The 22,138-nt window shown below is 41.0% G+C and overlaps 1 protein-coding gene and 1 pseudogene across 1 annotated transcript in view; one reads left to right on the forward strand and one right to left on the reverse strand.

Annotated features, from left to right (window-relative positions):
* The window catches only part of brinp2 (bone morphogenetic protein/retinoic acid inducible neural-specific 2), a 413,075-nt gene that overhangs the window by 26,696 nt on the left and 364,241 nt on the right, over positions 1–22,138 (forward strand). The window lies entirely within an intron of this gene.
* Positions 4,218–21,956, reverse strand: LOC141804902 (uncharacterized; annotated as a pseudogene).

Below are 22,138 nucleotides of genomic sequence, written 5' to 3' on the forward strand. Positions count from 1 at the left end.
TTTTTTGAACAGAACCTCTAACCTTAAATCTTTCTTTGTTTAAAAAATAAGTTTGTGGAAAAAAAAATCTCAACTCCTCTGGGAAGAATATTTGATCTTTTTCATATTTAATCCTTTTTTTTTTTTACAATCTGAATTCCTTTGGGTTTTTTGAAAGTCCATAGAGTGGAAGCTGAACCCAAACTCTCTCTCATACACTCTAAATTATCGCACATCCACAGATGGTTGGAAAAATCTGCATATATTCAGAATCTGATTTAATTTGATTGCAGTTTTGTGAGGTCAAGAGGTACAAAAATGCCTGCAGGCAGACAGATTTCCATCACATTATGTTCTGAGTGCTACTGCCATATTAAAGTCATCGTGATGGACCCCCTGCAGAGGGAAACCTTTTCTTTTCTTCTCCTCGTTTCCTTCCTCCTGGTCTCAGAAGTCTCTCCAAGTTTGAAACGTCGCTTTCACTTTGGCGGCTCCCCTGATCCTGCAGTCAGCCGCGATGTGCCAGCTCCACTGAATAGCGCTAACAGGATTGGACTTCTGCCTCCACAGTGACGCACTAAGCCAGTCAAGGTCACTAACAGCATCACATAAAAGAAGACATCAGTTCTTAATGAAGTCATACATCACATTTAGCATATGGTTCAATTAGAGGCTTCATAGAGATTATTGAGATTATATTATCCCAGTGCATTCATTAGCTAAGCTCCAATAGTCGCCCATCTGATTAAAAGCTGTGAGGGGATTTGCTGCTATTGACTGGGAGGGATCCAAGCATGAAGGCAGCCCGCGTTACTGGCGATGTAGGGGATGTGGCTTACATGTTTGGGTTGGTGTTTAATCTTCTAAATGTGTGTGTTATTCTGTAAATACACTCCTATCTGAACATGTGTTTACAACTGTAAGCACCAGTGAGTGCCGCCTGTAAATGTGTGTGTGTGTATGCACTCAACTGTGCCAGGCTGCTAGAAAGTCAACTTCAACACTAGAGTGTGTATGTGTGTGTGTTTACTACTGTGCACATGTATATAAATGTAAATATTATGTGATGAGCAGAGAGGTGTAGGCTTTCTAAATAAGTTGCGTTACAGGATCTTTTTTTTTTTTTTTTTTTGAGTTTGTTGTGTGATTTTTTATGGTGAATGTTGTTATGATGATACAAAAAAGTCCAGATATCTGCAGAAAACTTTATATTTATTGTTAGAAAAAAAGAAGAAGTTTTGATTCAAGGTCCAGTGTGTTAAGTCTTTAATTCCATTGTTTCTTGATGCTGTTTTGTAAAGAATTAGTCTTTGATTTCTTAAATATACTTTTTTTTTTGTTTAAAGGTCCCATATTAAGCTTCTTTTCTGCAGTTTAATATGGATCATTGATGTCTCATGTTTTGGTCCAAAAAGCCAATAAATCAAGCACAGCAGCATTGTTTCCAGGCTCTCATAGCCCCTCTGTTCAGAACGCTCTGATTTAGTGGGCGTGGCCTTCATATGTAAATGAGCCACAGCTGATACCGCCCTGCTCTTCAGCGTCACTGAGAGCGGCGCCACGAGTTCCGAGTGCCCAATGTTTAGAAAACGGCGAAGCTCGTGGGGGTTTGGGGGTATCTGCTCCGGTGGACCAAACAGGTCAGACTTTCTCCTGATTGGTCAAAAAAGGGACTCGCTGATGTCGGCAAACCCCAAAAATTCCAAACAGCTCATTTTAGGTCAGGATTTTACATTCACAAGCTCCACTAAGTACAGGTTTTGTCATTAAATATCACATTTTGTGGGCTGGGAGGAAAGCCAAAGGCCCAAAAATTTAACCAAAAGACTTAATAAAGTGATTTTGCAAAATATGGGACCTTTAATAGCTTGTCCAGAGTGCAAAAGCTTTGCGTAACGAATACACGAATCCCTGACCAAAACCACATTTGAAGCAGCATGCAGCATATAAAGTTATTTCTATAATAACACATTCATCTACTCAGTGTCTCAGTGAGAAAGGCGAATTCCCACGACATGCACCTCAAGCTGGAGGCAGAAACCCTGAGAGGTTTCAGCCTGACACCAAGCACATAATGAAGGGTGTCTGTGGGTCAGGTTTCATTCCAGCCTCACTGATTCACTCTCAGTGGGGACGTCTGTGAATGAAGTGAACTAACTTTTAACTGAAATTTTTTTTACTGGGCTCAGTCCTAGCTAACTGTTACAGAGGAGTATCAACAAATCTGTATTTACTGTAGTGGTGATCTTTTGTCTTCTTTGCTTGTGTTATGTTTAGTGCTGCACAATTTGGGGAAAAGGTGCGATTTGTGATTAGGTGGACAATATTGCGTTTTGCGATTGTGCTTGCGATTTAATAAAAAAAGTTGTGTCATGATGAGTCTACAGACTTGCTTGGTTATCATGGAGAAAAATCTGAATTGTATGTGCTGACATTGCGATTGCGATTGCGATAACCTCTTTTGCGATTACGTAATTGCATGTGCTGACATTGCAATTGGGATTGCGATAATCGTGCAGCCCTAGTTATGTTTCTACACTAACATGTTGGATAACTACTCTTTAGTAACAGCATGACACTGTTTGTGCATTGAGTCAGGTCAGTGACCTGTGTGCACAGCAATTACTCCTTATCCAATGTGCTTCACTTCCTGTTGGAAGTGGAGCTGCTGCAGAATGGCAATAAGTAACAGGAAGTAAACAGGAAATAAACCGGTAAACACTCTACCATCCTTCCTAAAACCAAACAAAGTGTGTTTGTACTTCAGTAAATCATGAACTCAAACAATATAATCAAAGTTTTCATTGTTGAATGGCGTCTGTATTTACAGACGCCATTCTCATCGTGTCTTTTCGTCCTGGCAGACTACCTGCGTTTGTTTATATCTGGCACGCCGCGCGCGGACTGATACACTAAGCGGCGAGGGCCTCGTAGCCAGCAGAGGCTCTGCAGTGGAGGTAGCGCCGTTTTACGACACATTAAAAAACTAGAACCTTATTTAGTGGTGTTTTTGTGTGAAAGTAACGCGCTGAAAATTCTCTAAATAAAGCGTGAATGCAGACCGATATCAGATTTTTTCTGAGGGAGTCCATTTATTTGTGTTTTTGGTCAAGTAAAATATGGCCCCGTCTGAGTGCAGAGGAAACCTGCAGAGGAGCAGGGAGGGGGTGTTTGGTGTGAGCGCTCTGGGCTTCTGCTGCACAAAATCACTGCTGTAGGGGTAATTTCTGCCCTAAACCTTGTGATAGAACCCAACTTGTTCCATCCCGGAGTATCACTTTAAGAAGGGAGGAAACAGAGTGACTGTATTCATACAGGGTAAATGAACTCAGGTGTAAGACACAGGTGAAACCAATGTGTGATCAAAAATGAAGGAAACACACAAGGACAAGAACTACTAACTAAAACAGGAAGCACATAAAATATGTAAGTCATGAAGCAGAAATAAAATGTGTTGGTACTTCTTTCTGCAGATTGATCTGACATGACGTGTGTGACTTAATAACCATCATTCGGGGGTTTTGACCAATCAACATGAAGAATACAACACAGCCTGGTCACAGCCTCTAACATATCACCCGTGGTATTTGTTATAGTAGAGCTTCAGCAGTCTATGAGTCAGCCTGGCCTCTTGTGTCTCACTCCTCCTGCAGCAGAGTGCAGTAACTGGAGCTTCTGCTTGGACCTGACAGGATCACAGGGCAGTGACTGTACCAGCTGCTCCCTCTGTTGGATCTGCAGACACTTTACTGTAACTGGATACTTACAGTTGGATTGCTGGAAATTTTGAGGCTATAATCTAGAATTTCTAGAAAGTGCTGTAAAATGACATCTAATCTTGGTGGCACAGGTGTGGCTGGATGTATTTTGCTCTGCGTGATTGCACTGCGCTGTGGGCCCTTCTCCTCTCCCTCCTTCTCTCTGTTACACACATACAGGCCGACACAATAAATCACGCCGAGCAGCCCCAGCCTATCCTGGGGTCATCTCAAAATCACCATTTAATGCTCAACGGCAGAGCTGGCTTTGATATCAGCTGCAGATAAAGTGGAATTTCTTGATTGCCTCAGTCGAAGAGGCTCCGCTCACTGAGAAAATGATTTATTGGACACGGGAAAGTCGTCCCAGATCAAAGGAGACGGACGAGCTTCCGACTCACACCACGGGGCAGGGAGCAGGCTGGGGCCCCATCCAATCATCGGCAGCAGCAGGGCCCCTGTCACCACTGTAGCTACTTTTTAATTGGCCGCAGAGAGAGAGGAAGAGACAGAGAGGTTTGAGGACTCAGGGAGCAGAAGGATGATATCAGGACCCCGCAGGTCACCGGCGAGCTCTGTCCGGAGCCCATTACTCAGGCAGGAGATGGGAAGGGTCAGCCCGGGCGGAGGGTCACACGAACACTGATTGCACTGCAGAGAGACACGGAGAGTTACCATGGAAGCGTGGACATTACTTCGCTAACCCGTCGTCTCGTATTGGAACGAGGGTGTGCGGATGAAGGAGGGGAGCAGCAGAGGTTGCGGCAGAGGAAGAGAAGGCGAGAGAATTAACAGCGTGGAAAAAAGAGGAGGGGTATTGATTTTTCATGAGAGAGAAGATTTGCTCCCAAGATTGAGAGCAATATCATATTAAACCCTGTTGCTGGCCTAGAAAGAGAAAATAAAGCCTGTGAATCAACCCTCCCCCTCGTGTTTTTTTTAATAACTTCCCGCCTGAAGTGCAGCAGAGGAGAATTACAGCGTGTGAGGTAATTGGAAAAACATCAGCGTGCGAGCGCTCTGTCGGCGGACGAACACGCATTATTCATGAGGCCCTGCCCAGGTGTTGTTACAAAGAGCGATGAGGTTGTAAAAGAAAAGGGTGACCTTTGACTAAACGGTCATCATTACACAAACTGGAAATACAATAGAGGTGTAATGCATATTTATCCAACAAACTTCATTTATGACCTGTTGTGTTCACGTCCTTTCTGCGATGAATTTATGATGTGGAGTTTTTTCAAAATGTTGGGTCTGCTTCAGAAAACAAGAGACAATAAAACAGGTTTATATTTCCTGCATATCACTCCAGATATACCTTTGATGTTTGTAAGATTCTGGTCATTTTTATGCCATCTTTTTTTTTTTTTGAATCTTTCATTACACACTTCTTGGGAGTTTGTTGGTATGTACAGTTTTTTATTTTTTCCACTCATGAACATATGGAGTGGGACTCCTGTGAGAACAGACGGAGGGTGAACGTGACAAAGCACGCCAGAAGTGAAGCAAACTGGCTTCTCAAATATTTGACTTACGCCATATAAAAGTATGTATGCTTGAGAATTATCTGCAATACATCAGATAGATTTAGCAAGAAAAGACTGAAACCTTCAGACAGACAGCAGCTCTACACTATGGTTGCTACACTGCAAAAACAGAAATCTTATCAAGTGTTTTTGTCTTGTTTTCAGTAGAAAATTCCTTTCAAGACTCAATATAAGCCACATTCACCTCATCGGTTCTGAAAAAAATTTGTTTCAAGTTATTTATAGACAAAAATGAGGTCTGAATATCTTGTAACCAGTATAAAAATCTGCCAATGGAACAAGAGAAAAGTTAATTGTATTAAGACATTATTGTAGTCTGAAGAAAATTTTCAAGTTATTTTTTCTTGTTCCATTGGCAGATTTTTTTTTACGGCTTACAGGCGATTTAAACCTCATTTTTGTTCTCTGGTAACTTGAAAAAAGACATTTTTCTGGATTGATAAGTTGAAAGTTGCTCATATCGAGTATAATAAGACAATTTTTACTCAAAAAAAGACAAAAACACTTGATAAGATTTCAGTTTTTTTGCAGTGTAGGACAGTTTCTTGGAGATGTAGTGGTTAGGTTTGTCACTAAACTGGATGAATGTTCCTCTGCTTATTGGGTAATCAGTGACTCTCAACAGCCCAGAGGGTGTCAGCCATAAGATGTAATGTGAACTGGTCCAGAGTGCTCCCTTGAACAATATTTGATTTGATTTTGATTTATGTCAAACATTTGCTCATGAGAAGTAGAAAAATAAAAATTACAATTTTTTTTGCCTAAAGAGCAACAAAGTTACAAAAATACAGTCTCTTATATCGACGAAAGCAACAACCAGGAAAAAAAAAAAAGAAAACCATGTAATGTTTGAGAAGGGACAGGAGTAGGGCTGCAACTAAGGATTATTTAAGGAATCGATTACTCTGACAATTATATTTAGGATTGATCGAAATGGGAAAAAAAGGATGAGAATGCATAATAGTAAAATTCGCAAAACCAAACGTGCCTTGTTATTTTGGTTGATGACTATTGTTTGCTTAAAGGTAAATACAAAGAAACAACATATTTCGATGTAATTAAACCGACCAGATGCTACAATCATTAAGTATAAAAAGTGATATGAATGTATTGTCACTTACAGAACAGTTAGGGCAAAATAATATAATATATATTGTTATGTCATCAGAGTAAGAACTTTAGTGGGCCAAAAAGACAAATAAATAAAAATGTGTCCTCAATATTTTCACCTGCAGGTCAAACAGTTCATCCCCTCTGTCCTACCACTGTCTGTAGCAGCTAACGCTAATGCTAACGTTGGTTTAATGAACTCCTCTGGGTTTTCAAACGGGGTTAGGATTGAATAAAAAGACAAAACGAGTCCTGAAAGACATACCATGCATTTTACAACTAATAAAAGGAGTGTATATGGTTTTGTAGCTCCTCACATCGCTGTTGAGCCCCACGGCTCGTCATTTAACATGTTTGCATTTTAAGTGTTGGGTCATTTTAGTCAATGAACACACTGTGTGCTTTTACTCAGCGTGAAATACTCCCAAACTCTGGGATTTTCTGTATGAACAGCTTCTCCGGCTCTGCCATTATTTGGGTGTTTACTTTTTTCCCTCACCTGCTGGCTCGGCTTCTCCTTCGCAATCCTGATCTGTTTACATGTGACACATACAGCCCTGCAGCCCAGGTAATCTTCACTCCAGTCAAGTAGGTGGGGGTTATGCACCTCTAGCTGGTTGCTTACCCTAAAAAATCCAACAAAAAAGAAGAAGACAAACTGAAGTGAAACTAATGCAGTAATGTTGTTGACAATTTTACTGATTGAATTTTATCAATTTTATTGATTTGTCGTTGGAGCCCTAGACAGGAGAAGGCTGAAAGCTTATATTAACCTGCCCCTATACTTAATCACATTATTTAATATTCCAGGGTCATCTTATACAGAGATAAAATGCGATTTTAAAATAAAAACAAAGAGGATTATTTCAACCTTTTATCTTCACAAAAAGAGATTGATACCTTTTGTTGTGTATAATACGATGTAATGAGATACAGTACAATAAGATCAAGTGGCAACCTTCAGTCTTCAATAAGAAGCCAATATGGCAATCCTAAGAGTGTCAGTTTGTTTTAAAAAGTGTGAGGGGCAACAACTGACAGTAAAACTGCAGAGCAGAGGCTTCTCTCAGGTCATCATGTACTTTAAGTTCTCTTACTCACCAGAGTTTTTATCAGAGGAAGATGCACTCAGTGGAAGCGCTCTTGAAACTTGGCACTGACGCAAATTTGCACAGCTCACTTTTGTAGCCTTGTAGAGGTCTGCTGTGTCTCTTTGCAGCTGCGTTCAGAATTTTCTATACTACTGAAAATAACAAAGGTCACAATGGCTTACACATAAAGGATTTATGTGCTATAGGAACAAAATGACCCCTGGAAGCACTAAAAACTGCAGTTCTTTAAGTGTCTACTCGAGGCTGGCTGCAGAAACACTTGAAACCCCACACACACACCAAGCCCCAAAAAAAAGATCTTTACGGCAAAATAAACATGTTTACAGCCTGGTTCCAAACTCACATACTTAAAATATGAATTTTTATTTTCACAAAAATATCAATGTTAAAAGTTTGTATATCAATATTTTATCACAGGTCAAAGCATCATCATATATAGCCGCAGCAATATTTTTTACATCTCTATTATCTAGTAACTGCTAAGATCAACCCCAACCCTTTAAGACCCTTCATGAACCTCTCCTATGGGGACTTTTAAGAAGCTGAATGAGCTTATTTATTCTAGGTTGCAAATAAAGTAGAGGAAAAATAATATTGGCGGAAAGGTTTCAGCTGAAGCAGATATCATGTATGCAAAACGCATGTTTTCATTTCCTTCAGTCATGTGAAGGGAGGTTCTGCTGGGCCTGCTGCCCTGTCTGTCTGAGCAGTTCACTCACCCATTCACACACATACACATACATACACATACACATACACATACACATACACATACACATACACATACACATACACATACATACTCCTACACCTTCATATATACATTCACACTCTAAACATAAACAGGGGAATGTTATTTTAGTATGTTATGTTATGCTATGTTGAGTTTAGGGGTTAAGGTTATCTGTAACTTATTTTGGATTTAAGGATTGGCCAATTAGTTTATTCATCAAATTCATTTTCTTCTGTTATTAACGTTAATCCATCATTACATTTTTATCAATAGTGTTCCTTTAAGTTACAGGATGTTAATGGGGGAAGGTTTGGTTACCGGTGTGTTTTCTTTTCGTGAGTGCAGGGTAATCAGTGGCACCTGAGGGGAAGGTGTTAAAAGGTGTAGCATGGCAGAGAGTGAGGAGACCTCTCCAGAGCCTAGGACTGGAGAGACGAGTTGGGAGATGTCTCCGTGAGGAGCTCTCCTTTAAAGTGTTGCTTGCTGTTTAAATCATGTTTGGAAAATAAAAAGAAACATATTTTTGCTATATCTTGGTCCGTCTGGATGCTCTCTGTGACAAGTCAGACAAACAAAACCAGATTTTGTGGCAACACAGGCCCTGAGCAAACAAGGTGCTGGCTGAGCCCTGATGAAGCTTTATTCCATCCATACATTCCCTGTAAAGAGACTTCAAGAGCCCTTCAACAACTTTATCACACTCATGGAAACTGAGGACAAAAATATCTTGAGCCTCTTTGTGCTCCAGGAGAGAATTACTATTGCAGTCTCTAGGTTAATATTCCTGTCATCTACCTTAATGGAAGATCACATAAAATGTGATCTCAGCTGTGTTAAAATGTTTGACCTTCAGTTTTCAACCTCCTGGCCTCTGTGCTCAGCCTCAGACTAATGTTTAGAGGCCTGTGGGTAATGGTGCTTGTTTGAGGTCAAGACAAGATAAAAGTTAAATAAAGATACTGAATTTTTCAGAACAGACTTTGAAAGAACCTGCAGTGATTCTTTTTCTATTAATTGATGTGATTGAATGATCCCATGACCTGAACCACTTAACTGTGTAATGTAAATGACCATAAAGGCTGAAAACCATTCATTATTAATTACTATACGCCTCCTCAGTGGCTCAGCTTCTTTATGAATCTGCTCTGTTGTCTTGTTACAAAGTGAACCGTTCATGTTTTTCAGCTGTGAGTGGTGCAGGATATTTGCTGCAGTGGGACTACATCACCCATAATATTACCCCTGCATCATGCGTGTGTTCTGAAACTAATGCAGCTCAGGATTTTGTTTGTATTTCTGCTGCACGTTGATTTCCATGCAGCACACTGGCTGAGCTCACAGGCTGTAAAACGGGACGGCAGAGAAACTTGCAAAAATGGAGATTAATGGCTTATGCTTAATTAAAATCTCTGGAAACTAATGGTAGGAAAATTGAAATGTTCCTTTTTAGATTGAATTTTCTTGCTGCTGCTGCCGGCTTTCATAGCACAGTGAAGCAGAGTGTGACCATCTCGTGATCTCTTCCATGTATTATAGAGTTTCCTCACATGTAATTGGAAAGTGGAGGATGTTAAGGAAAAAGTTGTCAACTGGTGCACACTTTTACAACTTTCGGTCCAAAAATGAACTCTTCAGTCAAGAAGTGAGAGGGAAACTTTAAAACTATCACAGACCTTTAAACACCAAGATGCATTACATAAATAAATAAATAAATAAATAGTCCAATTTTCACTTCCCATTTACAAGGCTTAGTGTTGTTAAAGTGTATTAGAAATTCAGGGTTAAATCATTAAACCAGCTTATGGACTTGAAATTTTTATAAATCAACTATTTTTTCCACGAAAGAAAAAAAAAAAGAAAAAGAAAACAAACAAAAAAAACCCATCCAACTATGTCATGGTAAATGTCTATTTGTCCATTTTTTTGGCCTCAGTCTGGTTTTACTGTAGCCAGATGGTGGCTGTATTCCACCTTCCAGCTGTCTGCTGACCACCATAAAATAACAAAAGGAGAGGAAAGTGCCTGGTGTCAGTTCAGCAGGTGTGAAATAAAATTGCAGAGACCTCTGTAGCTGCAAACATTTCTTTGAGGAACCACTCTGAGAAAATAAGACTTTCAAACAACGTGTAGAGTTTGAGGAGTGATGACACAATATCTTAAACCCCCTATCTGCCATCTATCAATCTTTCTATAGTGCTAGTTCACAACAAATGTTATCTGAAGATGACTGTGTTTGGGCTGGAAAGGTGATAAAGGGAGATGCTTGAAGAGAGAGATAACAATAACAACACAGCTCTGAGGCTGAAAGTCTGAAGTATTTGCAGGGGAAACAAATCCTGATGATGGACTGATTTTAACATTTCTGGCAGTTACAATGACACAATCTTGACAATAGGGGTAGGAATGTAAGGAGTCAGAGCCTCTAGGTGGATGCTGGGAGGTGGAAGGGCTGAAAGTTATAACACTGGCATTAAGACAAATGGCACTAATTTCGTGGCGCAGCGCAGGGGGCGCAAGCTTGGCGCACCCTGTGCCAAAAAAGTGCGCTGAAAGCTTGCCAGCTCCAACCTGGTCTATTTTCGGCGCAAAGCGAAGTGCACCCTCTGCAGGTGTAATTTGGTGACAGGCGCACATGTGCACACATGTCAACAAAGCCTTTTTCCAGAGTGTCAGGCACATTTTAATGCAATAAACAATCACAGCAATCACTATTTAATGTAACCGTCTGAACCACATCTGATGTCAGATTAAAGCCGTTTGTCATAATGGAAAGTTAACCTGCTGGCAGCTGGAAGTTTGATGCACATCTTACAGTTAAACAATAAACAGCCTTAACATCTGATACTGAGTATATATCTGGTTCTCTCATTTCATTTAATTCAGAGAAAAGAGGAAGAGAAAAGACGAAGAAAAAAGAGACAAAATAAATGTATGTCACTCAGGATTTACCCGTGATTTCCCATATTTCTCTGTTTTGGTCTTTATTTTTAACCTGATCTAAAAAGATGGAGTACATTATTGTAAGGAGGATGAGGTGGAGACACTGGGAGAGTATACAGTATATCACCAAAGGTTCTGCTATTTGGTGATGACAAACCAGGAGTGCAGGTGGATCAAAAGTATCCTGAATGGATAAGCCAGCTGTGTAACTGTCTCTTCATTTTGTTCTCCTATTAATGACAAAGGAACAGATTACATCTGTCCCGGGAGCTGGCCAACACGGTGTCCTCAGATGCGCCCCGCTCTCCATTTTCCTGCTGCAGGGACAGCCGCTCTGACCGTCTCCGCTACCGGGTCTTTCCAGCACACTGTTTCCGCGGTGCTGGGGATCACTCAGACCAATCAGACGCTGCGCCTCGGCCGCAGGGCATTTAAAGACGAGGAGAAGCGCTCATTTGATTGGTGAGAACAGCGCTCGGCTGTGTGAAACCCACTCACGGCTTTTCTCCTCCCTTTCTCTGAGGGAGGCGTAGACGCGCACCCCTGTGTGCTGATCACGCCCTGTCCGCACGACGAAGGCCGGCGCAGGGCAGGTGCGCCTGTGCTTGCACCTGTTCTACGAAATTAGAGCCCTATATTTTTAATTTTGTATATAACTTAACTAGACTAGACTAGCTTAGACTAACTTAACTTCTCCCTTTGCATGTTTGCGTTCTCTATGGGTACTCCAAAAAAAAAAAAAAAACATACTCATCAGGATAATTGGTGATTCCAAATAGAGATAGAGCAATATGTTTATTCTAGGGCTGATATCAATTATTGGTATTCATTTACAGTAAAAGGGGAAATATAAGCGTCAAATTTTTGAGTTACACCAACTTTACTTTGTTTCAATGCCTTTAAGCATATGTATTCAATAAACAGCTCCCAGGCTTAGCAGCATGTCTTTTAAAGTTAAATGAAAACTTAAAAAAATAAAAATAAAAAAAAATAAATGAGACTGGGAAGTTTATGACAATTTCAGGAGAGTTTGCTGCCTGAGCTTGCTTTCCAAACATATCTACTTTTTGAAGCTTCTCCATTTAGTAAAACATTTTGTCATCTTGTCCCCAAACCATTTTGTGTGAGCACTGTGCATGCACAGCTCTGACTGCTGATTGGCTGTTACTCGAGCTTTGGCTCTGCGTGTGACCAATCGGATGGTACTGTGGGTGGGACAATGCTGTAGATAGAGTAGTGACTGTCAAAATCGGGGCGCAGCTGCATTAGAGCCATTGTGTCTTATTGGCTGTAGAATTAAAAAAAAAAAATGCTGACTATCAACCCCGCCACTTGGCCTGGCTGATAATCAGTGTATTTTTAATTCAAAACTTGTGAATGAAGTTATAAATAAGGAAATAATCTAACATTTAAGACCTGAACCTGTCCATCTAGAGCTACATCCTGATTTGGGACGAACAAAAAGATGGCCCCAGTAATATTTCACCTGATCGTTGACTTTGGTTGGAAGTAATCTAAAGGATCGTTTATTTTATTACTTTTCACAGAAGCATTGTTTTTATGTCCCAGGAGCCAGCATTAATTTTGTGGTTTGCAACCAACCACAGGTTTTCACCTCGCCCTCCATTTAAGAGGCCTGACATGGGCCATAGAAAAAGCCAAGACCACAAACAGCTCACCTTGGGGAGCGTGTTTTGTTCCCTGCTCTTCTGGGCTGATGCTGAATCATATCAGTGCAACACAAAAGCTGTGACAAGTTTCACCTGCTGTGTGGGTGTTATTAAACACTCCTCTGAATCGTACTCAGTGACCTTTAAAGAAGATTTAAGAATTATAAGAATGAAGCTGAAAAATGCCCGTAGCAGTTTCATTTAGAGTTAGGTTTAAAGGGAAGAACCCAGGAGCTGTTGACTCGAGTGAGGAGACGACAGTAGCTGGAGCACGTAGATTTCTCAGTTTGACGTTACAGCGATCCAGAGATTTCCTTTTCCCACTCTCACACTTTGTCTTTCGCCTCAACAAACACATTTTTACACATATGTTGTTTATGACACTACATGTTCAGAGCTGTTTATGATCCATTGTGAGACATACTGACACCATGAAGAGAGCCTTGGCAGAAGAATGGGACTAGTTCGACTTATTCATTGAGTTATTTAGAGCCCGTTGGACCTTTGGTCGCAATGTGGGGGAGGAACAGTTTCAGTAGTTTCTTACTGTAGCAGATGGTAGAAAGTAGAAATGAAAAATCTCTATAAAACATTTTTGTTTGGTAGGTATTGATTGAACACAGAAGTTATCACGACAACCACCTACCAGCAGTGCTTTTTGGAGGCACAAGCGTCACTCATTTCTCATCGTTTGAGCTGCTCGTGATGAGTCTGGACCTCCTCTTCATAAGGAGGAAAAATAGGTGACATTTAAGGGTATAGAGAGATGCTCTTCAGAAATGTGGAAACTAAGGTGAAAACATGTAGTTTGCTAAATGGATGTTAGCTTTACTTGCAGTAGAGTTTCATAGAAACTCACTTTTTTTCATTTTAAGCCTTTGCTTCAATTGAGTCCTCTTAAAAACTTCCCCAACATAAAGGATGTCCAACCTGTGAATTGATATCTCTCGTGTGATTGATAAAGACAATTTTGCTGATAAATTATGTCGGACCTTAGAAATAGAAACTGTGACACCACACAAATATTAGTGTATATATAAAATAAATTAAGTAATGGACTTGCAAAGTGTCAGAAAATTAATTCCCAGTAGAATTCCAAAAACTTTCCATGGGAAGTTCAGCTTGGAAAATTTGCACACTTTTGAATTGTTTGACCAAAACTTACTTGACTTTATGTCATCTGAATGTGGTTCCTGGCACAGCATATAAAGGGAGTGTGGCCTCATTAGCTCTGCAGTCAGCAAAGTGCTGCTGTGTGGTCAAGGAAAAGCATAGATATTAAAGTGAAGGTGCATTAAATGTGGTTGTTTTGTGCAAGTTACGCTACAACATACTTACCTAAACTATAATTAAGTTTGTCATTATAACTCCCAGTTTATTTCCATTGACAGTTTTCAACTTTGAAAATATCTGGAATTTTCCAACCCTATTAAACAACCTTTGGTATGTAAATAAACACACAGCAATTTACTTGCATGTATTCTTGTACTTCCAATTAAATGTTTGAGTATGTTTACAAATTATAATTTGTTGCAGTGTGGGGCGCAGATGGCCTTGTGGTTAAGGTCGTGCTCTATGAGGTTTGCCCTCGCAGGTGGCCTGGGTTTGAATCCAGCCTGTGGCCTCTTTCCTGCATGTTGCTCCCCACTCTTTCCCTGTTTCCTCCACTATACTGAGACTCATCTAATACTTAGTGGAGAAGCCTTAGTTTGCAATGACAGCTTCCAGATGCTTCATGTATGTTTGAACTAATCACCCACACTACTCAGGTGGGATTTTGGCCCAGTCCTCTGCACAGATTGTCTTTAAATCTTGAATATTCTCTGGTGCCCTCTGGTGAACCCTTTTCTTTAGTTCTTTCCACAAATGTCCAGCTGGATTTAAGTCAGGTGATTGACTAGGCCATTCTAACAGATTGATTTTCTTTTTTGAAACCATTTGAGAGTCAACTTTGCCGCGTGCTTTGGATCTTTGTCCTGCTGGAAGGTCCAGCCACGTCTCATCTTCATCATCCCGGTGGATGGCAGCAGATTCATATCAAGAATTTCCCCATACATGGCTCCATTCATTGCTCTGTCAATTATATGAAGTTTGCCAATACCATGAGATGAGAAACAACCCCATGCCATGATGCTTCCACCTCCAAACTTCACTGTTGGTGTAGTGTTTTTTGGGTGATGTGCAGTGCCATTTCTCCTCCAAACATGGTATGTAGTATGACAGCCCAAAAGTTCAATTTTGGTCTCATCTGACCAGACAACATTCTCCCAGTATTCTACAGGCTTGTCAAGATGCTGTTTAGCAAACTTTAAACAAGCTTCAACATGCCTTTTCTTGAGGAATGGAGTCTTGTGGGCTGAGCGTCCATAGAGGCCATGGAGGTGGAGTGCATTTCCTATTGTTTTCTCTGTAACAATTGTACCTGCTGCCTCCATGTCTTTCTAAAAATAAGTATTTCCATGCAAACATTTTTCATGTTTTTACAAACCAAGCAATGCTGAAATGACTCTTATAAGTCAGCCTACTGGAGGAGCATTGTACACTGGATTACTGATTAAACGTCTGCTGATGAAAAACAAAAATGTCTTTTATAAGTCACTTAGTGAAGGACAAATCTATGTATGAAAAAAAGAAGAGAAATTTGGAGCCATTAAATCAATTTAAAGTGTTTCCTTTTCACACAGCAGGGAGCCATTTTTCAAAAATGCAGTTTTAGTTTTTATGAAGTTCAAGCTTGTCACAAGTGTTCAAGCAGCAGAAAGCACCACCAGCTCTTAATGATGTCCTTCAGATCCATAACCCTCACTTTTTATGTAACTTTACTCCAAGTTTTAATTGCTTCCTTCTTCTGACAGTTGATATTCAAACACAGATGTTGTTGGAGGACACCTACGCACTCCTGCACCTTATTAGCTCCCAGTGATTTCTGTGATTCACCCATTAAAAAACAAAACTGAAGCAGTAGGAGGCATGAAAGGTGTAGCACAGGTATAACAGGAGTTTTTACGAACTGTTGTAAAAGTGTGGAGCTCCCACTCATTTTAACTACGCTTCACTTATTTGTCATTTTTCCTGCGGTGGTAAATGACAGGAAGAGGAGCGGGAGCGCTCTGCCTGATATCTGATCACTGACCCTTTAAATCTCAATACATCACACTCGCAATCCTACCCCGAGAAGTTCTGGGAAACGCTGTGACCGGAAAGGAAATACTGTGAGAGTGAGCCCAGCTGCTGAGACGAGGTAATAAGAATTGGAGCAGCAGCTGATAACACACTCCCACACACACTCACACACACCACATCACAACATATCACAGAGCCGAGCGGTTTGGTGTCCTCTTATTTGCCCCCTGCTCTTCAAGATGGATGTTTGTCATTATCTGCCCTCCCCTGGCGTACGGCTCGGGTCCGGTGACCTTTTTTAGGGCTATCGCCGTCAGGGATTGTGTATCGATCAAACGCCCCAACATGAGGAGTTCGTAGAGTGTGTACCTGTGAGTGTGTTTTTGAACAGTGTGTGTCCTCTGGAGGTGTGAAGACAAGCAAAGTGAGACTGTGAAGGGTTGACGATCGTGCATGGGTGTTAAAAGGTGTGTGAGTCTCCTTGACCGAAGTAACAACCATATCAAACATCTGTGTGTGAGTGTGTGTGTGAGAAAGAGAGAGTGTGTGTGTGTCTCCTTGACCACGGAGATGGGAGCATTACCTCACACAAGGCATTAAAGTTGATGAGATGATTTAAAGTGAGCAATATGACCAATGAACTGAACAATTGGACCCCGAGGACACACATATGCACACACACTCTCTCTCACACACACACAAACAGGAATCCTTTTAATGAGGACAGGAACGTTGATTGATGGGATTTCCTCCTCTGATTCATGCACTGCGTCAGGCTGGTTCTCTTTTCTTTGTATTGAGCTGTAATTTTATCTCTCGGGGGTCAATCATAGGTCCAGCTCTCCAGCAGGATCGTTGGGAGAGCTCGATGTGCTGAATGATGGATGATGAGTCCAGTGTGCTGTTTGTCAGAGAGTTAAGCAGGAGGCCTGGAGACCGTGCATACACACAACCACTCTCCCTGCAACCCTGCGATGAAATATGGACTCAAATATCAGCCATAACAATTCACAATATGGCCCCAGCAGACATCAGAGACCTTTTCTTGGCTGGGAATTGTTCGGCAGTTAGAGAGAGGAATTATCCCCTTATTTCTCGTTATCGCTCATTGAAAGACTCTCGAGTTCTTCACAATTTGTCACCAATCTGTCGTTCTGGAGGTTCATTGTTGGAGGCAGCTGCCAGAGAGAAGCATGTCAGAAGAAAATAGAACTGGTGGCACATAAAAAAGACAACTAGGGAAAACAGTCGATTTTTATTATCAGGGAATCACTAGAGGGTGAGACGCACTGATCCACAGATTTGATTGACAGGTGAGCGATAAGGACACCATCAGTGCAGCAGTGTCACAGCTGCATTAAAAACAAAGATACGTTTCTATCAGGTCTGTCAAGACGTTTTTTTTTTTTTTTTTTAAATAATAAGTGATCATAAAATAGGCCCACTTTTATATTATTTGCCTGTTCATGATCCATTATTTAAAATGAGATTATCAGAACCCACATTACTTATTTTCAAATGATGTGTCTCAGTATTTGTGGTCAGATAGTAGATGATGGATGAGCACTGGTAGGACATGATCAGTATTTTTAAAGTTACAAATTACAGACATGTCTTAGGGCACAGTCACATTTGCCATTCCAGTCATAAGCTGTGTCCCAATTCAGGGGCTGCAGCCTACAGAGGCTGGATTTGAAGACTGATTACGTCACAGCGGTGCGTCGGAGGCTGTCCCAATACGGGTTCGGTGAATCCTTTATAGCCTCACATATCCCAAGATTCATTGCACATGAACACCAAACATGATGGACACGGCCAAACTCCAGCAGGAGTCCTGTTTTATCCAGATATGAAGGATATCTGGCAACAACTATGTGATTGTGTTTCTAAAACATCAAAGAATATTTTGATTTTCTGTGTGAAAATGTGTTGTTTGGGCTCTTTTCAAGTAATATACTGATGAAAAACAGTTCTTTAGAAATCTTCACATTATTATATAAAAATGTGTTCATAAATGTAAATTCTCTTGGGAACAAAACGTACTTGGTGTTATTTTAATTATTATTTTTTTTACAGGAAACTCAAAAAAGGACATTAAATCATTTCAGCAGCTTGTGTTTTATACTTTTTTTATTTATCATTCCCCCAGCACTTGATCAAATGTTGAAAATATCATGGTTGTTTTACTCTCATGTAAATGGTTGTTAAATACTCTATCAATCATAATAACAATAACAACGCAAAGTAAAAAAAAAAAAAAAAAAGTAAAAATAATCCTGTTTCAAATGTGAGGTTTTGGTGTACGTGTTGAAAAGTAATATAAGCCTGACAGGTGAGGGTGGCGCTGTGTGACGTCGAGGGTGACAAACAGGAAATGCTGCATAGACCAGACCGTCTCAATTCAGTTCGGCCTACAAAGGTCGGGTCCTCTGAAGGCTACAGTCCATGGAGGCTGCAGCCCCTATATTGAGACATAGCTATAGACTGAAAAAAAAAAAAAAAATACACGTCATCTTGCTCGGTTTGAAGTGAGATCACCACAACAAACTGCTCCCCCTAGTGGCTGACTGCAGTATAGGTCAAAAAATCTGTCACCCCAACCATTCCAGATGAGCTGTGGTCAAACTTTAAAAAATGAATATATCTGGTAGAAAAGTTTCTCATATCTGATTGTTGTGGTGATTTAAAGATATTATTTGGCTTCCTTGTATTCAGGTCCTCTTTTATTTTGAAAAGTTGGTTTAAAATAGTTATAAGAGGTTAAAGACAAGGCTTTATGTCACGATTCAAGATAATTGACAGCTGCTCTTCTTGTGTATTTTTCCAGTGACTGAAAAATATGTTGGGAGTGAGAGCCAAGAAGAGGTTAGACTATGAAAAACCGTACAATGATAAAGGCTGTCCACACTATACAGTCTATGATCCCAGTGCCCAAACGTGCTTCGACCTGAAAGTCAAGCTGTTGGGCCAGTAGGACCATAAGTGTACTGTGCTCAGGCTTGGTACATTTCTCTGCTTTGGCCTGCTTCAGAAAGGTGTGCTTCAGCACCAAACACCTTATGCACAAGCTTTTACGTCCAGCTCCTGTCTCTCTCCCTGTCTCCTCTTCAGTCCCTCCTCTCTCCTCCTGCTGGGCATCAGAGTGTCATCAGGCCTCAGGTAGAAGGAGGTGATTTAGAAAGACAGAGAAGACAGACTGTCTCTATTCTGCTGGTGAGCAGCACGCTTTTTGCGGCCAGTTTCCTCTGTTGATTTTGTTGATAACAGTTGTCATTCGCTTTCCCCACTCTCCCAGGTTTTTTTTTTTTTTTATTCCCTTCCCTTTGTGATCTGCATTAGCCTAGTTATTGTTTTTTCTTTATATCTTAGGATTTATGTGTTTTCTCAAGTTAGGGGGAGGTGCTGGGCAGATGGCCCAATGCGTGGCTGGCACCTCCCCACTTTTTGATTATTTCGGCCAGGGTCTCTTGTTTATTTTGTCTTCTTATAACACTGAATTTTTTTTGTTTATCATTTTGATTTTTGATTTGATTCATTAAGATAAAACTCGATCAAATTTTCCTAAAGTTTGTTTTTGGTTGTGGTGTCCCTCTTCTCACATGCTTAGGTCTCCAGGGTTTGAGCTTTGTAAAATTAGGTGTGTAGAGGAGACCTTAACAATAAAACAAGGATATGAGTTATAATCCATGATGTCTAATCGCTGTGATCACTCCTCTCGACAGTCATTTTAAACAACAACGGGGTGTTAGAGGGCTTTGTCAGAGCAAAACTTAACATAAGCCAAAAAGTCTCTAAAGCTGTAGCAGTGCTCTCTGTGTCTCATTGTGCTGACTTTGATGAGACTGCCGGAGGGGGTCAGCAATCGAGCTTGAGTATGACATGGTATGAACCTTGTCTCTTTGCATCCTGGGAAAGTTGTCCTGCACAAAAAAAAGTAATGTTAAAAGAAGATCTGCTTTCCATTGGATTACTTTAAAACAAATGCATGCCTTTGCAAGAGTCTTCGGTGCTGCTCATGGGAAATGGAGTCTTTTCTTCTTGAAAAACACTCCTTAGCTAAAGGTGTCTCAACAGTCAACACCAAGCTGATCATCCTCACAGCACCTTAAAATGTGTCAGCTCTAAATTTGAAGAGTGAATCACACTGTTTAAAGTTCTATTATTTTACATTTAAAAGAAGTGTTACACAACTCCCAGCAGTGTTTTATTAGGTAATCAAGTAAACCATGACTCAGCTCTCACCATGTTGTCTGACCATTTAGTGAGATGTGATTCAGTTTCAACCACAAGCCTGGGATGATTTGCATATTTCAGAATGCAGCGAATCAGTATTATTGGCTGCACTTGTTGACATGACTTAACACTTGGTGGCAAAACCCTTGTTGGCAAGCACAGCAGTCAGACGTTTCTTGTAGTTGCTTACTAGGTTGGCACACACATCTGGAGTAATTTTAGCCCACTCCTCTCTGCAGATCATCTCCAAATCCTGGAGGTTTTGAGGCTGGTGTTTGGAAACTCGAAGCTTCAGCTCTCTCCATAGATTTTCTATGGGATTAAGGTCAGGAGCCTGGCTAGGCCATTCCATGACCTTTATGTGCTTCTTATGGAGCTACTCCTTTGTTTCCTTGGCTGTATGTTTTGGGTCGTTGTCGTGCTGGAAGACCTATCCACAACCCATTTTCAGTGTCCTGGCGGAAGCAAGGACGTTGTCACTCAAGATTTTGCGATACATGGCCCCGTTCATCTTCCCGTTGATGCGGTGAAGTCAACCTGTCGCCTTAGAAGAGAAACACCCCCAAAACATAATGCTTCCACCACCATGCTTGACAGTGGGGATGGTGTTCTTGGGGTCATATTCATTTCTCTTCCTCAAAACATGTCGAGTTGAGTTGAGGCCAAAGAGCTGGATTTTGGTCTCACCTGACCACAGCAGCTTCTCCCAGTCTCTCTTGGTGTCCGTGGATGTTTCCTCTGTATTCCTTTCAGCCGCCATCCATAGCAGCTCTTCTTCTGTGTGCTCCGGTTCATACAGGTATCCTTTTGGTTCCAAAGTGAATGGAACTTCATTGTTGCTGTCATAGTCACTCATTTTGAATTTCCTACGCTGCCTCACAATCCTTAGAGTACAAACAAAAGAATTACGATACTTGATCAAACTTACACGAGGCTACAACCGGCGCCCGAGGCATAGCTTGTTTACATTCCCTACAGCTGAAAGGAGGAGGGGGGACGGAGCGCACTAGTGCTGCACGGAAGGATACATGACCAGTTAGTTAGGTCCAAATAAATGTTTATATTTCCGAAGACTTAATGCACTTAAAAAATATTTTATGTAGCGTACTCTTAAACTGTGGTATTACTTTTTGATTTTAGTTCTTGTAGGCAGAGAAAACAGCCTTTGAATTTGGTACGGTTTTTCCCTGTTAGCGCCTATTTCCTCATCACCATCGATTACAGTCTGTGTCTTACCGAGGGAGAGGAGACAACTTTCTACTGTATCTAATGTCCTTAGTGGTCACATAGAGCTCGTACAACCCCACTTCAAAAAAACTGAACTTTCCCTTTAATATGTTCATTGGCAAACTTGAGGCAGGCCTGGATGTGAGCCTTCTTGAGCAGAGAGACCTTGCGCTCATTGCAGGATTTCAAACCATTGCGTCTCAGTGTATTACCAATGGTTTTCTTGGTGACTGTGGTCCCAGCTGCCTTGAGATCATTAACCAGCTCCTCGTGTGTAGTTCCAGGCTGATTTCTAACCTTTCTCATGATCACTGAGACCCCATGAGGTGATATCTTGCATGGAGCCCCGGGCCTAGGTCGACTGACAGTTATGTTGGACTTCTTACACTTCCTAATAATAGCACCAACAGTTGTCACCCTCTCATTCAGCTTCTTACTGAAGGTTTTGTAGATAGGTAGATAGGTTTGTGTAGGTCAACAGTTTTGCCCCTGACATCTTTAGACAGCTCTTTGGTCTTGCCCATGGTGGAGATGTTGGAGTGTCTCTGAGTCTGTGGGCAGGTGGCTTTTTGTACAGGTGACAATTTGGGACAGGTGTCTCTCATGAAGGTAATGACTTCACTGAGATTAGGAGTACGTCAATGGTCTGTGGGAGCCAACATTGCTCATGGTTGGTAGGGAATCAAATACTTATTTCCCTCAATGA

Source organism: Halichoeres trimaculatus, unplaced genomic scaffold, assembly GCF_033239565.1.
Source record: "Halichoeres trimaculatus isolate MK-OKI-2021-1 unplaced genomic scaffold, fHalTri1.1 fHalTri1_scaffold_15, whole genome shotgun sequence".
Classification (NCBI taxonomy): domain Eukaryota; kingdom Metazoa; phylum Chordata; class Actinopteri; order Labriformes; family Labridae; genus Halichoeres; species Halichoeres trimaculatus.